Source organism: Bos taurus, chromosome 17, assembly GCF_002263795.3.
Source record: "Bos taurus isolate L1 Dominette 01449 registration number 42190680 breed Hereford chromosome 17, ARS-UCD2.0, whole genome shotgun sequence".
In the NCBI taxonomy this organism is placed as follows: Eukaryota; Metazoa; Chordata; class Mammalia; order Artiodactyla; family Bovidae; genus Bos; species Bos taurus.
In genome coordinates this window covers 58,401,463-58,418,284 of record NC_037344.1, presented here as the reverse complement: position 1 = coordinate 58,418,284, position 16,822 = coordinate 58,401,463, and the positions used below count along the sequence as shown (strand labels likewise).

Sequence of the window (16,822 nt, the reverse complement as noted above, 5' to 3'; positions counted from 1 at the left end):
TCTGTTCCAACGATACAAACAAAAAAGCCAGCCGTGGACGCGGCTCAGCCGCTCAGGCGTTTTCTAGGAACCGGGTCAATGTCTGGGGCGGATGCTGAGCGCGGATGCCCCAGCGCGGGGTTCGCCAGCCCCGCAGCAGGCCGGCGCTGCGCGTTCCCAGGCCATGCCCGGGTCCTCCGCGGGGCGGGGCGGGCGCGCGGGCGGCGCGGGCGAGGGAGGGGGCGTCGCCGGCGGAGGGTTCCCCGAGCGCCCGGGCCTCCAGCTGGCGGGACGCCGCGTTCCCGGGGCGACTGCGCTGCTCAGCCCCAGCGGGCCCGCCGCGCCGCCGCCGCGCTCACTGCCGCGTGCATGCCAATTAGGCCCTAATTTGATTTCTGTTCTATCTCTGCGAACCCCATTAAAACCCAATTCTGCTTATTAACAACAGCTTTCTCGCTTCGCAGTGCCTCGCCCTCTCAGGGTTGCTCCGGCGCTGTGAGGATCGGGGCTCCGCGCGCCGGGCCGCAGGGGACCCCCTTCTCCGGCGCCGCCGCGCCGGCCCCTCCGCCCCCGGATGCGCGGGAACTCTACAGCTCCACCTCCCCGCGTTGTCCAGGCCGACGTCGGGACCCAGGCCCGGCGCCCCCGCCGAGTCACGGGACCCCTTCTTCGGAAACAATGGGATCGTAGAAAACTGGAACTGGGCGTTGTTGGGAACTCGGAGGTCATCAAGCCCCGCCTCCCACGCCCTGCAGGAATTCCCTAGACGCTAGGCGATCCTCAGCTCTCCGCTAGTTCCTGGGCTGTTGCCGGTACGGGGAGCTCACTCCCTCTCTCAAGGAAGCCTGGTCGGCTTCAAATTCCCGGCCCCTTAGCTGTGTGACCTTAATCAGAGCTCTGGACCTCTCTGGTCCGAAGTAGTTTCATCTGTACCCTGGGGGTGCGATGATAATGCTTGCCTCCTGAGATTGTTGAAGGATAAGATAAGACACCGGCAAAGCATGAGAAGAGCGCCAGAGTGAGGCAGCTGTAAGGAGTAGCACTATAGATCTATCTAGGTACAAAATTCAGTTGTGGTTAATTGAGTTCATGGTTCAATGTTATAAGTCCTTTCCATTTTTGGTCTCTGGAACTGCTGGAAAACTTTGTCCTTTCATGAACCGGATGGTCCTCGCCCCTGTTATAATAGCAACAATGCTGATGAGTGAGTGTTGCTTTCGGCTTAACCCCGGTGGAAGGGGCTTGTCCCAGTCAGTTCTCAAAAAACACATGGAAGGGTCTCCTAGTGGCTCAGTGGTAAAGAATCCGCCTGCCAATGCAGGAGACATGGGTTCAATCCCTGGTCTAGGAAGACTGCATCTGCCCATAGAGCTACTGAACCTGTCCTCTAGAGCCTGGGAGCTGCAGCTTCTGAACCTGCTTGCCCTAGAGCCCGCGCTCCGCAGCTAGAGAAGCCACAGCAACGAGAAGCCCTCGTGCCGCAGCTAGAGAGCGTTGCTACAACTAGAGAAAAGCCTGCACAGCAGTGAAGACCCAGAACAGCCCAAAATAAAATCAAGGTATTCTATAAGACACACACACATACATATATATGGAAGGACCCCAAAAGATTTCATGTTTGGTCCCTTGACCTCATGGAGAAAAATAAGGAAGGCGGATGGACATGCTTTCCTTTCATGACACCTGCAGCCAATTTCCTGAAAAAACTCTGGGCCAGTAGCCCTCCCACCAAAGAAATACTCTGGATGCTGCAAGAATTATATTAGTAGAAATGGCTTTGTAAGTGTGTTAAGGCTGTCCCAGTATTACGCTCAGGGAAGCTGCTTTAACTGCCCGGCTCCTGTGGACAGAAATTTGAGTTGACTTGAGCTGATAACCTCTGGTCCACCTGGAACCTCCTCTACCAGAATCCCAGATCTGGGGCCTTGCCTTCTCTGCCTGCCGGCTCCAGACCCTTGACTCTCTGCAGGGTGCCCAGACAGTGGGGTCCACAGCCTGGACTTGGGTTCTGATCTTTCTTGGACCCTGGTAACTTGCAGGCATGGCTCTGACCAATCTGCTTGCTGGTCTGGGTTCCAGAGCTCTCCCCAGACCTGTCTCAGTGCTCTTGACGGGAACAGGTGATCTCTCTGAGGCTACTTTCCAGGCATGGAAGAATGATGTGGACAGACTGGTCCACCCCTGCTCATCTTCCTTCCTGCCTAAGGCATGCAATTTCAAGATGACTAACTGGGGTTAAATAGCTGAGATACATGAGTTCAAAGCCAGCCTCTCATTCCTTTGGCAATGAGGTCTAGTCAGTGATAATAAACTATGTGACGCTTAGGACAGCAGGGACCGTCCGAGCAGACCCTGGGTATAGCACAGAAGCAGGATCCTGGAGGGTCCACGTGCCCAGGTACCACTGTCCCCTTATTGCTGCATGGTGAAGAGGTCCACCTCATGCGAAGAGTTGACTCATTGGAAAAGACTCTGATGCTGGGAGGAAATGGGGGCAGGAGGAGACGGGGATGACAGAGGATGAGATGGCTGGATGGCATCACTGACTAGATGGACGTGAGTCTCAGTGAACTCTGGGAGTTGGTGATGGACAGGGAGGCCTGGCGTGCTGCAATTCATGGGGTTGCAAAGAGTCGGACATGACTGAGCGACTGATCTGATCTGATCTGGTCTGAAGAGGTCCAGGGGGTCCTGCAAGGGGAGGGGGCTGGCATAGCCGAGGTGGCAGGTGGCACTTAGGGGTTCAGATCAATGGCTTCTTACCAACTGCTGCAGACAAAAGTGTCCCACCATTTCAACAAACAGTGTCACTGTATCAGTATGAATATGTATCATTCAGCGTTGCCTCAAAGCATGGGGGCTGACATCACTGTTTTCCCACCAGATTTTGAACCCCATGGGGAGGAGCTACATTGTACCCTCTTCAGAGCATGGCATAGGGCCTCAGACAGACACATACACATGCGCGCGTGCGCACACACATTTCTTGTTTGTGAAAGAGGGAGGGATGGAGGCATTCATGGACGTTAATGAATAAACCTGGAGCTGATGACACCCTTCCCCTGAAGGTGCCTGGAGCAACTTGACTTCCTGTCTGTCTAATTACCCTGCTGACTTGTCCGCTGCCTTCTTTTAACAGCTGGAGGTTTGGGGGTGGAGGGTTCCGCTGCATTTGTTTCAGTGACTTCAGGAAGAGCTCGCCTGTGTCCTTCTGACAGGGCACGAGAGGGCCTGCTCCTGTGAATTTTAATATGTGCTACCTGGGTCATCTCGCAACCAGCACTTCCTTCTTTTCTTCTTCTTCATTCTCAAAATGATCCCCTTTCAGGATACATTCTTGTTCTGAGGCAGTCTTAACAGATGACCACAAACTGGTAATCAATCACTGACTTAAATTGATTTAAACACCATCTCTGCCTCTGTCCTCAGGTAGATGTCTCAGATCTCTCTCTGCCTTTCTCTTGTGAGGACACTTGTCACTGCACTTAGGGAGCCAGGATGGTCTCATCTGAGATCCTTAATTACATCTGCAAAGACCTTATTTCCAAAAAGGTCACATTCACAGGTATGGGGATTCAGAGGTGGATGTGCCTCTTGAGGGGATAGTTTGGGTCACTGTTCAACCCACTGCTTATCTGCTCACTCACCTCTGTGCCCTACATGAGCATAGCACCGGTCCCCGATGACTTTGTTTGGAATGAATAAACAATCTAGACAGGACTCCCATAGTGAGGAGACTGGTCATCTTTTGGAATCAGGCCTGTCCCTAAGCACTACGCGTTTCCACTCTGCGTGTGTGCGTGTGTGCTCAGTCGCTTTAGTCACGCCGATTCTTTGCGACCCTATGGACAGTAGCCTGCCAGGCTCGTCTGTCCTTGGGATTCTCCAGGCAAGAATACTGGAGTGGGTTGCCATGCCCTCCTCTAGGGGATCTTCCTGACTCAGGGATCAAGCCCATGTCTCTCAGTCTCCTGCATTGGCAAGGGGGTTCTTTACTGCTAGCGCTTCCTGGGAAGCCCCTCTGCTTTAGCACTCTGTATTCAAATCCCAACAAAATGCAAGGACTGGGCCCCAGAAGATGCAGCAGCTGAAGGTGAGTCCAAGAACCAGCACAGTACCTTGGTTCTACCACATACTGGGTTTGTGATCTTGACCGCACCCCTGAAACTCTAACCCCAGTCTTCTCCCCAGCAAAACATGAATGATAATATGACCCCTCCCCACCAGGATTGCCATTCAAGGGGAATGACCTAACACCTACACACTCTGTTCCGTGAGATGTTGGATACAGGGGGAGTGGACTGTGGGAGGGGTGCGTACCAACAGAGGTGCCTTTTCTGTCCAAGAAGCAATACAGTTGACCAGCTGTGGCCGCTGTCACCTCCCAGCCATGCCCAACAGCCCTTGAGAGAAGCAGCTGCCTCCAGGAAGGGCTGGGTGGTGCAAGACAAGTTCACCGGCTGCATCGCATGTTAAATATGCGGAATGCACACAGGCACCCAGCAACGCACGTGGGGTATTCACTTTGGGCTCCAGGATTGCTATGAAAAAGCAGAGCCTCCTATTTTAAGTTCTCTGGCTTGACAGTTAGCAGCCGAAGGGACATTTATATCTTCAGCCTCTCCTGCTTAAGTTCCTATCCAGATGCAGCCTGCCATAGCAGGGAAAGGTTGAATTCTATGACAGGAAACCAGGATTCATGGCCCAGGACTGTCTTTGAACTATCATGTGCCTTGGGCCAGCCTCAGTTTCCTCATCTGAAAAAATGGGGTTGATAATAATATCATATTATTAACTGCCATGCCATCTCAGGCCCAGTGGTATAAATAGCCGTTTAAAAAGCTCGCAGTTCTAAAGCATATCCCAAACATTTCATATGACCGAAGTTGTAGTGTAGGATGGTGCTTAAGAACTCAGTTGCCTGAGTTTGAATCCTGACTCAGTTCCTTAAAAGCTGTGTGACCTTGACCAAGTTCACTGACTTTCTCTGCCTTGGTCTTCTCATCTTGTAATATATTATTCCTAATTACTCATAACAGGTTACAATGGAATAATTTTATAGAGTGGCTGACAAGGATTTAAATGAGTTGATTGATTTAAAACCAGTATACGATAAATTGTTGGTACAGTTATTTTTACTTCCCATTCCATAGGAGGGGAACAGCAGTGACATTACGGGGCAGTGAGCTGTGAGACATCGTGGGGGCAATGCTGCACAGAGGAAGCTTCTGTGGCTTGGAGAAAGAGAAGCCAGGTGTGCACGGACCAACAGGTCTCAAGGTTGGGGGGCGGGATTTTGTCCTTCAGGGATGTGTGGGCAATGTCTGTAGACATTTTTGGTTGTCATGACAGGGGCTTCCCTGGTGGCTTAGACAGTAAAGAATCTGCCCACAATGCGGGGGACCCGGGTTCAATCCCTGGGTCGGGAAGATCCCCTTGAGAAGGGAATGGCAACCCACTCCAGTGTTCTTACCTGGAGAATTTCATGGAGAGAGGGGCCTGGTGGGCTACAGTCCATGAGGTTCCAAAGAGTCAGACACGACTGAGCGACTAACACTATCACTACCATCACTATGTTGGGGCAGAGAGTGCTGCTGGCCACGGACTCTGCTTAATGCCCTACAGAACACAGGACAGACCCCACAGCAAAGAATGCCCTGGTCCCAGAGGTTGATCATGCCTAGGTTCAGAGTCCCTGGAGTAGAGAGATCCATAGTGCTTCCCTGTGGACACCAGGATGGCATGGAGCTGGCAAGCCCTGCAGAAAGCCAGGGAGTGGCTGGTGGTCCCATCAGCGGGGGTGGGGCAGAGCCCCTAGTGCAGCCCTGACAATGTGAGGTGTCGTGGCCATGCCTTTGTGAAACCCTGGGAACTAGAGCCAGAAGCTGCCAGAATTTCAGCAGGAATTCCCTCATCAGTGACTGGCTCACCGGGGAACTAGAAGTCAAGACACTGATTTCTATCAGTGCTGTGAGAATCCTCTCTAGGTCAGAAATCAACCTTGGCAATTCCCTGAACATATGCGTATTCTCACGTGGTGAAGACTCACTCAGCACTGAGGGCCTTCCCTGCCCGACCCCGGGTAGAAACTGCAAACCACTGTCCCTCTGACGCATCAAAGATCAGCTCCAAGTACCTGTCCTCCTATATGGAGCTCTGCTCTTTGCTGGGAGGCCCAGGAGCCCAGGAAGCAGTGCAAGGCATGGGGGACATGGAGTTCTGCATGTCCAGTCATCTTAGCTTGTAGGAAGGCATGTTCCTCTTCTTGCAGAAGACACTGCTTATCAACTGGCTTGGCCTCTGGGATATCTGTGAACTCCAGCATCACCTGGGTCATGAGATGCATTTTCTGCCTATGAGTGGCCTCCTTCTGCCCTCTCTCCATGCTACCAAAAGGAGCTGCTCTCAGTGGCTCTTGCTGTCTTCCCTTGACCTTGAGCTCTGGAGATGGTCCTCTGGGTAGGATACGGCTTCATTCCTCACCTCTCAAGAGGCCAGGAGGGATGTGACATGACAGGCACTGGATGCAGAGTCAGGACGCCTGGTTCCACCATCAATAAAAAGTGGGAGTTTGCATACCTCATTTCCCAGGGCCGCTGTCACATGGGTCCACAAACTTAGGTGGCTTAAAACAGCAGTGATGTCTTCTCTCACGGTTCTGGAGGCCAGATGTCCAAAGTCAAGGTGTCATTAGGGCCATGTCCCCCCTCCCACCCCCTGAGGCTCTGGGCGAGGATCCTTCCTGACTTACCCCAGCTTCTGGTGACTCCAGGCATCCCTTGGCTTGTGGCTACATTGCTCTTGTCTCTGCCTCCATGGGCACATGGCCTTCTCTTTTCTCTGTGTGACTGATTTATAAAGGTATATGTTCTGGCATTCAGGTCCTGCCTGGGTGATCCAGGGGTTATCTCTTCTCAAGCTCAGTAAGTTAATCACATCTGCAAAGACCTTTTTTCCCAAATAGGATCACAAGCAGAGGTTCCCAGAATCTGATGGGACTGTCTTTGGGGGAGGGGGGCATTTTTCACATCACTACACCCACTTCCCATCGCGGGTCTCTTCTGGAAAAGGACAGGCTGGTTGGCCTCAAGTTCCCCTCTGGCTCCAAAAATCTGTAGGTGATCTTCAGAGAACAGACTGCATCTCTCCTAATGTTCACAGCAACAGCATCTCCATAGAGCGTTCCAATTTTTTTCAATGCACTCTCCCATCTGTTTGGCTTTGTGCTGCCGACCTCCCGATGAGGAGCACAGGGTGGCTAAGATTAGGCCCATCTAATTGATGATGCAACCAAGGTCCAAAAACTCCCTACTCATTCTCTCCTTGGGTTATTCAGCTAATTAGAGCCATGAGCAGGTCTCTCGGTTTCCTTGGGCCATGGGACAGCCTCTCAGCACCATGGGCTTGGTTCTGGAAGCAGAGGAAGGTGCTTGCCATGGAGATCCAAGCCCACTGTGCATCCCTAACTCACACTCCCTGGGTGTGTTGGAGGGACTTCATTGGAATTCAAGGTTGTCCACATGGCAGCGGTATCCTGGTCCGTGTCTGGCTGCATCACACCACGGGGGACCTCTTCTTCCCTGTGAGGATCTTCCTAAACAAGGGGACTTCTCAAACCTCAAGAACTGAGAGACTGGTAGGGACATCAGCAGAATTTGAAAGATCTGCTCTGCTTCCTGGCAAAGAAAGTTTTCAACAGTGCTGTGCTGTGCTTAGTCGCTTAGTTGTGTCTGACTCTTTGCGACCCCTCTGGACTGTAGCCCGCCAGGCTCCTCTGTCCATGGGGATTCTCCAGGCAAGAATACTGGAGTGGGTTGACATGCCCTTCTCCAGGGAAATCTTCCCAACCCAGGGACTGAATCCAGATCTCCTGCATTGCAAGTGGGTTCTTTACCAGCTGAGCTACCAGGGGAGCCCAGATCAAATTCAGGAATGGAGACCAGAGGGGCAGCTCCATATTCCTCATTCCTCTTGCCTGTGACTTGCAGATCTGGACAAATGCTGTCCTGTCCTAGGCCTCAGTTCCTTGAAATAACACCAATTTGGTGGGAGGGTATGGGGGAGGGTAGAATACCTCACCCCTGCCTTTTACACCTAACTCAGAAATGAGGATGAAGAGCTAATAACAGTTAAGTGTTTGGAGTTCTTGGGAAGAAAGATTCAACATCTACACAAGGTATCATTAGCTTCATTACTTCTCAGGAAGAGGTGGGGGAACCAGTTAGAAATTGGCTAGATGAGAGGTGAGTGTAGATCCCCAGAGGGTGTGGTGGGTAGATGGGCTGGAAATGACCATTATTTATTTATTGCTTTTGTTAAGTGCCTGTAATGTGCTGGGCGCTGTGCTGGATGTGTGTGGGACACAGACATATATACAAACCACCCAGGGTCAGACTTCTGTGGATGGGTGGAAGTTAAAGCTCTCACATCTCCTCTTCTCAAAAACAGAAGCCCCTTCCTGACGGGCCAAACCTGGTGCCAGAAATTCCTGCCTTTAGCTACAGCTCCTTGGGGGTAGCCTGCAGAGAACATGTATCTGGGTTAAGGCATCTTATTACTTGAGGGGAGGAAAGCTGTGCCTGGCTTATAACACACGGACTGAGCTCATTTCACCCACGCTCGGCCACTGCTGCCGCTGGGACTGGGCCTCTTGTGTGCACGGTGTGGAGACTGGCCCTGGGCTGATGGGCTGCTGCTGGGCAGGTCCAAGGTGGGACCAGGAACTCATGCCTGCATAAATCTAGGCGGCCCTATTTCATCTGATTCTATGCTGTACTCCAGGAATGCATTTACAGAGAACACAGTGAGAATGGCGGGAAGACAGGGGTCAGCACCACTGGAAGGTGGGGAAGGAAGGGTCAGTGCAGGCAGTCACTTGCCTGCTTACAGACTTACAGACTCCGGAGGAAACAGGACATCAACAAGCAAATGTTTAACTAGATCTCAGAGCAAGAGAACAGACTCAAGGGCCAGTAGCAGACCCAACTGCCAGGTGTATAATACCACGTAGCCTACGGTGGATTACAGGTCTTTGTGAAGCTGAGAAGGGAGTTTTGGATCCTCTCCTTTGAAAAGCGCACTGACCTTTGTATACAGAGGTACACATGTGATGCATACTTTGAATGCAATTTCAGGGGGTCCACTGATCCGTGAAGCTCATCCCAGGACCCCAGTTAGGTACTCTTCTTTACCAAGTTTCAATACTGTGTTTTCACTTCCTTGTGTGTGTGTGTGTGTTGGGGGCGGGAGGGGGCGTGGGCGGTGCTCAGTTGCTCAGTCCTACGACCCTACAGAGTGTAGCCCGCCAGACTCCTCTGTCCATGGGATTCTCCAGGCAAGAATGCTGGAGCTCGATGCAATTTCCTCCCCCAGGGGATCTTCCCCACTGACCCAGGGATCAAACCCTGGTCTCTTGCGATTCCTGCATTGGCAGACGGATTCTTTACCACTGGCACCACCTGGGAAGCCCTTACTGCCTTAGTCTGAAAATTTTCAGCAACCCTGGGAGGTAGGTGCGGCATCATCCTTTTCTGTGTAATGGAGGCCCAGAGGGAGCGCAAAACTTGCTCTGGATCATGTAGCTAGTGAAAGTCCAAGTTGGGACCAGGAACTCATGCCTGTATAAATCTAGGAAGCACTATTTCATCCAGTTCTATGCTGCACTCCAGGAATACATTTTCAGAGAACACAGTGAGAATGGTACCTCCTTGGGGTCAGCCAGTGCGGCTGCTCCGGTAAACCTGGGTCTTCCCATAACCATGTCTTCAGAGCTCATTTACAGCCATATATGCAATTGGACCAACTGAATGACAGAAAAATGAGTCCAGGGGAAAATCTGATAGGGATGCAGTTCCTAAAGACTTTGATGTCTAAACCTGTAAATGGAAGAATATTTCCAAATCATCCATTTAACCAACAAATTCATATATGGAGCATCCTATGGGAATTTCCACCCCCAACCAGCTTGAATAAAATCCAAACTCTTTACAGTGGTTTGCACGGCCCCTTGCCTGCCTTTCTCTCCTCACCTCTTCTAACTCTCTTCCTTACACTATGGCAACCCTGACCTTCTGTCCATACCTGGCTCTTGCCAAGCTTTTCCCACCCCAGGGCCTTTGTACGTGCTATGCCTGCTGCCTTGGAATATTCTTGCCCTGGCTCTTCTTGTGGCTGGCTCAGTCTCATCCCTCAGGTCTCAGCTTGAATGTCACTTTCTCTGAGAGATCTTCTTTGACTTCATCTAAGAATATCCCTCCACTATTCTCCAGCCATCTGTTTCTGTCTTCTTAGCACGTTTAACAATCTGTAACTGTTTTATGTCTTTATTTCCTTATGTCCTCATTATCTCTCTGTCCCTTGACCATATAAAGCTCTGTGGAGGTGGGAGCTGTGCTGTCTCAAACACCATTATATCCCCGGCCCTTAGCCATAATAGGGGCCCAAGTGCTGAAGAACAAGTGGCTGAAAAGTATGTTTAGAAGAAGGAGGATTCCTCAGCCATCACTTTACCCTACCTAGTACAGCAATACAATCAAATCTGGCCCCAGAGTGTGATGCTATCTTCACTGTGAGCTAGTGGGAGTGTGACTCTCTAAGACGGCGGCCTCTGGGTCCAAGCAAGAAGCCAAGTTGAAAAGACAAAGGTCCTATGCCAGAACAAATACAAATTACACATATTTATTTGTTGATCTACCTATTTATTATCTGACTCTCCCACTTGACTGTAAGCTCCCTGGGGGCATGGTTTCTGTCTGTTTCATTCACCACTGTATACTTAGCACTTGGCATATACTAGGTACTCAATAAACATGTGTTGAATTGGAAAAAAAAAATGTAAAAGTCCTGCAACTTCACCTTGGAGAAGCAAGAACAAATGCAGTGTAAGGGGAGGGTTGGGATGCTCCTAACTTAAAAAAGATGAGACAGTAATGCTGGCTTACAGAAATAATGCCTTGCCAACTGTATCCATCATCAAAGGAAACCACCTTATGGACAGTTTTATGACATAGTCTGAAGCACAGGAAATGGGCTGTACGGGAGTGTCAGGGGACTTTTAGAAGTTGTATTGCTTTCTTAGGAAAATGCTGCTGGCTTCTGGAACTGCAGTTTAATTAAATTCAGTTGGCTGGGTACCTTCAAAGGCTGTTCCAGGTTCTTACCAGCCCTTGCAGACACAGACATCTTCCAAGCAAATGTGTGAGCACAAGAGTGGTGAAGCAATTCCTGGCGAGATAAGGCGGGCGTTCTCCTATCTCAGATCATACCATCCCAGTGTGTGGCGGGGGGTCGGGGGGCACAGAGTCTGAGGGGCCTGACTGTCCAGTCCTTCCTCTGCCCACCTGGCACTGCCTCCCCAAGGGACCACAGAGGTGACAGCAATGCTTTCTTCTTGGAGGTGTGTGGGACATCTGGGCTAGCAGAGAGGCACCCAAAGGGACAGACAGACCCACATCGACTGGTTCTTCTGTCTTAAGCTCTGCTGCAGACTCTCCCAGGGTGACTGATGTCCCCGCTACGGGTGGAACCTGTTGGGCAGGTTACCCAAAGCTGATCTCCCACAGAAGAGAGCTTTGGGGGCTGCAGGGCTGCTGTCCTTCTGAACTGACCCCGATGCTGAGCCCACGACCACGCCAGGTGCCTACACACCCTTCATCTCATTGGATTGTGTCAACCACGTTGAGAAAAAGATTATGCTGGGCCCCTCTTCCAAATCAAGACAGAAGGGTCATCACCGCTGGCCCGAGATCACTCAGCTTTTAAGTGGCACAGGTTGAGAGACAGCTCATACATTTGGCACTGTTGGTTAATGACCTATCACTACTGATTATCAGGCACTGCTTTGGGTGCTCTAGATTTGAGTATATAGATACTTTCCCCCAACCCCCAAGAGTATATATTAAAAAAAAAATGCAATCCTTGCCCTCAAGGAGTTTACTCTTTTCTTTTACACTTAAGGTTGAATCTTTAATATTGGTGTATGTATTTGTCTTGTTCTCCAATTAGGCAGCACACCTTTTAAGAACAAGAAGCCTCACCTCAACTTCTCAGGCATGCATGGGCCATGGACCCCTGGGGCAGTTTGGTGAAGGCCAGGGACCCCTGTTCAGGATCAAGCTTTTCAATCCATAAAATAAAGCATTCAGGATTGCAAAGGAAACCAATTATACCGTAATACAGATATCAAAATATGAAGATCCACATTTGTGAAATAGTACTTTATGGGCTTCCTTATTATGTATTAAGTATCAAGATCTAGCCGCTGGTCGATCTACTGCTGTGATTTTTGTGAGGCGCACAAACAATATTTTGATATCTCTACAACCGCTAATGACAGAGTCTCTGCGATCTGCACGTGCTGCAGTCACAGGAACTGCCGATGCTACAGTGATTTGCCACCTGCATTCCTCATGCAAGAAAATGCTGCCTTTCTACTAGAAGTTAGTGAGAGTGAAGACGTCTTTTTTTTTTTCACCAGGTAAATTCACGGATCCCTGAATTCTGCCTCTGCACCTGCAACGGGTCTGAGGATGCCAGGTTTGGGACCCTGTCAATCTAGTGGTATTTCCACACCCTGTGCTACTTTGCAGTCAGCTGGGACTTCTGAGAGCCCCAGCAACCCTGCTGGGAAGACAACCAGGCCCAGGGTTGCTGTCCTGTCTTGTTTTGTGACTGAGTGCATGCCTCTTCAGCTTTTCCGCATCATCCGAGAGGGTATGGTGATGGTGATGGCATGTGGCGATGAAGCAGTAAATAAAGGCAGGAGAGAAGAGTGGTCAGAAGCATGGTTGAGGTGGTGAGGCAGGGGTTGGCACAGGGGATCAGATTCACAATCAGATGACTCCCTGCCCTCCACTCATCAGCTGTGTGTCCTCAGGCAGGTCAATAAGCAATCAAGACTCGGCTCTCTCATCTGTGCAATGGGCTGAAGCATACACCTTCATGGGCTGGCTCTGAGGACCCAGTGAGATAAGGGATGGAAAGTTCTGGAACAATGCTAGTGCATGGGGAACACTCAGTAAAATACAACTGTCTGAGAGCCACCTTGCCCTTTCACTGTTTACCGAGTGCCTCTCTCCAAAAAGGAGATTGCAACGGGATAGCTTTTGAATCAGAGTGTTCCAGTCTCCTGCTTCTCGCTGTCACCCAGAATTCCACTCTAGGAAGTGGCTGTTCACAGCTGGGAGGGGCTGGCACCCCGGGGAGCCTCAGAAAGTTTCTCTCTTCTTCCTGGCCCAGTGCAAGCTGATGAGTTTGGGGAGTGCACGTTTAACCATTGGTTCCATGGCTTTTCTTTTCTTTCTTTTTGCTTCCTGCCTCCCCTGTGGGGTTTTTTTTTTTTTAATTGTCCACCAAAGCTGAGTTGCTGAGTGAATCGTTAAGCGAGTGAATTCCAAGAGCGTGAGCTTCTCTTGTTTCCCAGGACAGGTTTGGGCCAAGACAAACCTTGGTGATGCCAACAGCAGTTGCTTAAACAGTGGAGCTCAGAGCTGGCTTCCCGGCCTGGCTTGCGGGGCTCTGTTTGAACTTTCTCCTCTCTCCTTCCACCCAGTGATTAAAGGAACCACATGGAACTTTCGCCTTATGCCTCTTCCCCTTCCTTCCCCGTGTGCCCCCTTGGAAAGGCTCCGCAAAGTCCCAGTTTCTCAAAGAGCCCAGAGCTGTGGCCTCTTGATTTATGTTCACTTGGCAATGCGAGGTTGCAGTGGCCTGAGAAGCCTGAATAACTGGAAAAGGGAAATGGAGGAGGGTGGGGCTGATGGGAGGGTCTGATTGTGGCTTGAACTTGGCCCTCCCCACATCAGAACAGAGCCAAGGACTCTGGGACCAGTGGCCAAAAGAAAATCAAACCAAGCGGCTGGAGTGTGAAAAAGAAGTTAAAGTTGTTCAAAGAAATGAACAGTATCTGTCCTTTCTGGACGCTTGGTGACCCTTTGGGTTTTCTCCTTCAATAGATGCCTCCCCCTGGCCATTTGGGATTTAATGTGTAAACACAGGGGAATAGGGAAATCTTCATCCCCGGCCCACTAGAGGGGCTCCACAAATGTTATCTGAAGTAAGTCCTCTTATAAAAGAAATGAAAGTCGACTCTTTTTGGTTGGCTTCTGTTGTGTGTCTTGCCTGGACCTGTGGTACATGAGCTCACATCTCTATGAAAGCACATGGAAGGTTGTGTCTGTTTCCAGAATTACATCTTATGTGACTTGAGGGAAGGAGCTATTCTTCTTTCCTTCTCTCCCTCCCTTCTTCTCTTCCACAAATATTTACTGAGCACCTACTGTGTGCCATCATTGTCTCCTCTCCGCCACCACCCTAACACTTAGCATGACTGTCTCCTAATAGGTCCTTAATATGTGTTGGATGGATGGATGGGCAGATGAATGAATGAACAAATGGAGGTTTAGGTGGGACTCCAAGAAGTAAGCTAGGGTCTTAGAAAGTTGTACACGTGGTTAATATCTCAGAATTGGGATCCCAGGCAGCAAACAGGTGGGCTGGGACTGGAGCTGGAAATAAGGACCCTTGGTTGCCAGTCCCACCTTGGCCACCATCTTGCTGTGGGTCTGGGAAACAGTTTATTTAAGGCTTTGGGCTGCAGTTGTGTTATCTGTAAAATGAAAGCAATCTCAAGACTTCTTTAGAGTTTTGTTATTCTCCAAAACTCTTTACCCTCAAACCAATGAACTCAGATCCTTCCATAAAAGAATTATGAGACCACCAGATCCACTCCCAGTTCGTTCATTTCTTGAATTGCCTCTTCTTGGCCTGACTCTGAATTGCCCATGTCCTTTCTTGTTTAAGAATCTACAGCGGCTCCCAAATGCCTATCACATCCAGCGTACTTTCCTTTTCTCGGCCTCAAAAGATTCACAATCTGTCCACAATCCACAAACCCACCACCCTTCTCAGCCCGCAGCATTGGGAATCTCCCACTACAGTCCAGCTGGTTACTCCCGGACACCGATTTGCCTCTAGGCCTTTACTTATGCCACTTGCTATTCCATTTATGACTTCTAAATCTTAGTGATTTCATAAAATTTCTATTAGAGTCAACCAAATTTAAGACTGTTTTGAAGAGATCATCTAAAAACAAGAACTTACTACAGGAAACGGGAAAATGAACCATATTTCCAGCCAAAGACAAGCTCTGTAGACATCTTGGTTTATTTCCTTCTTGTCTTTTTTTTTTTTTAAATCTCAGCAGGGTTTTAGGGGATGGACCACATCATTTATTTATCAATCACCTATGGCTGGTTGGCTGTGGAGGTTGTTTCTAATCTCTCACTATAGTCTGTGTTATGAGAAATATCCTGTTGTAAAATCTTACACATCTTTAATTATTTCCTTGGGCTAAATTCTTAACAGTAGAATCACTGAGATTAAAGGCTTTTTGACAATTGGCATTGTAGGGGGAGTGCCTTGCGTGGGAGTGGGGGAAGAGGAACCAGGTTGAGATCCAAATTCTTCTGTGAGTACAGGGACCATGTTGAGTGAGAAGGTGCCATCCCCATCTTTTCTTTGTGAACTGGCCAGTTAGATAGGCATCCCAGCACCCTTGCTTCCCTACCTACTCATGTTCTGGCCCAACATCAAGCTTCTGAGACATCTAGGAGGTTCTTTGAAGGCACTATGCTAAAGAGAAAACCGCCAAGGCGTCTTCAGCTGGAACAGAGGATTCAGAGCTAAGTCCCTCCTGGGTCTCCCCGCCTCCACCACCCTCACCCCACTTCCCCCCACCCCCCTTCCTGGTTGATGGAACTGTGCACTTGGACATGTGTGATTGACTGTGGTATTAACAAAATATGTATGACACAATGTTTTTAAGCTTTTTCCAGAGATATTTATATCACACAAATGGCATGTTGGTTTTTTCTCCCCTCTCAACCACCAAGAATGAATAAATCAATTGTCTTAATCAAGCTAATGGAGAGGGCATGGGCTAGATGGGTGAGAGAGGGCTCTTTGCCTGAGCCTACGGCTCCTGTATTAGGGGTAGGGGTGGGGGGTGGGCCCTGGCTCCTGTATTAGGGGTAGGGGTGGGGGTGGGCCCTGGCAAAGTTGCTTCACGTCTCTGGGCCTCTGATCCCTGTCTTCGAGATGGGCATGGTGATATCCAAAAGCTAATGACTTCATGGGATAAAGATCGTCTTCTAAGTGTTTGGAATTCCTTGGAAGAGAGTAGCTGCATGAATTTTTAATCCTCTATTTTCAGCTCTTTGTAGCTGCATGTAGGAGCAGTGCTGTAAACACAGAGAACTCACCACTACAGTCTAGTGTGTAAAGCTTTTGTCTCACACAGTCCTATAGAATCTAACCTTAAGATCGACTCAGAGTGTGGGGGAAATGCAGTTTGTCGTGGTGGCTGTTATTACATAAAAATTAATGGCTTGGCAAACACAGGGATCACCCTGTCATGCTGAGGTCATGTTTACACCAAGCGTATATATTTCAAGTTCCTAAGCCTTCAGCAGCACTGCAGGGCAGAATCGGCACAATTCCCACTCGAGACACAGAATGCCAGGCTGGAATTGCCATGGCTCTTAAGGAGGACATTAGTGAGGATGAATTCTGCAAGCAGAATCTCCTAAGCCTCCACATTTCTTATGTAGGAAGCAGGCTTTTCAGGTCCTGATGTATCAAGACCTACCAACTCCACTGAGAAGTGAAGAAAAGAAAAGAGAAATCCAGAAGGATGCAGGACCCGAACTTGGATCTCATTTATTGTTCATCCACCCATCCATCAAGTATTTTTGGAGCACCTGAACTCTACCTGGGTCTGTGCTAAGTGCTGAAGGTATAGAGGATGAACAAAGGCAGAATGGTCCCTGCCTGGTGGGGGTGGGGG

The 16,822-nt window shown here is 49.8% G+C and overlaps 1 long non-coding RNA gene across 1 annotated transcript; it reads left to right on the top strand.

Annotated features, from left to right (window-relative positions):
* Positions 1 to 272: 272 nt before the first annotated feature.
* Positions 273 to 13,688, top strand: LOC132342623 (uncharacterized). Its single transcript, XR_009491080.1, has 3 exons — positions 273 to 1,538; positions 5,133 to 5,233; positions 12,455 to 13,688. It is a non-coding gene; the product is annotated as an uncharacterized lncRNA (long non-coding RNA).
* The last annotated feature ends 3,134 nt before the right edge of the window (positions 13,689 to 16,822 follow it).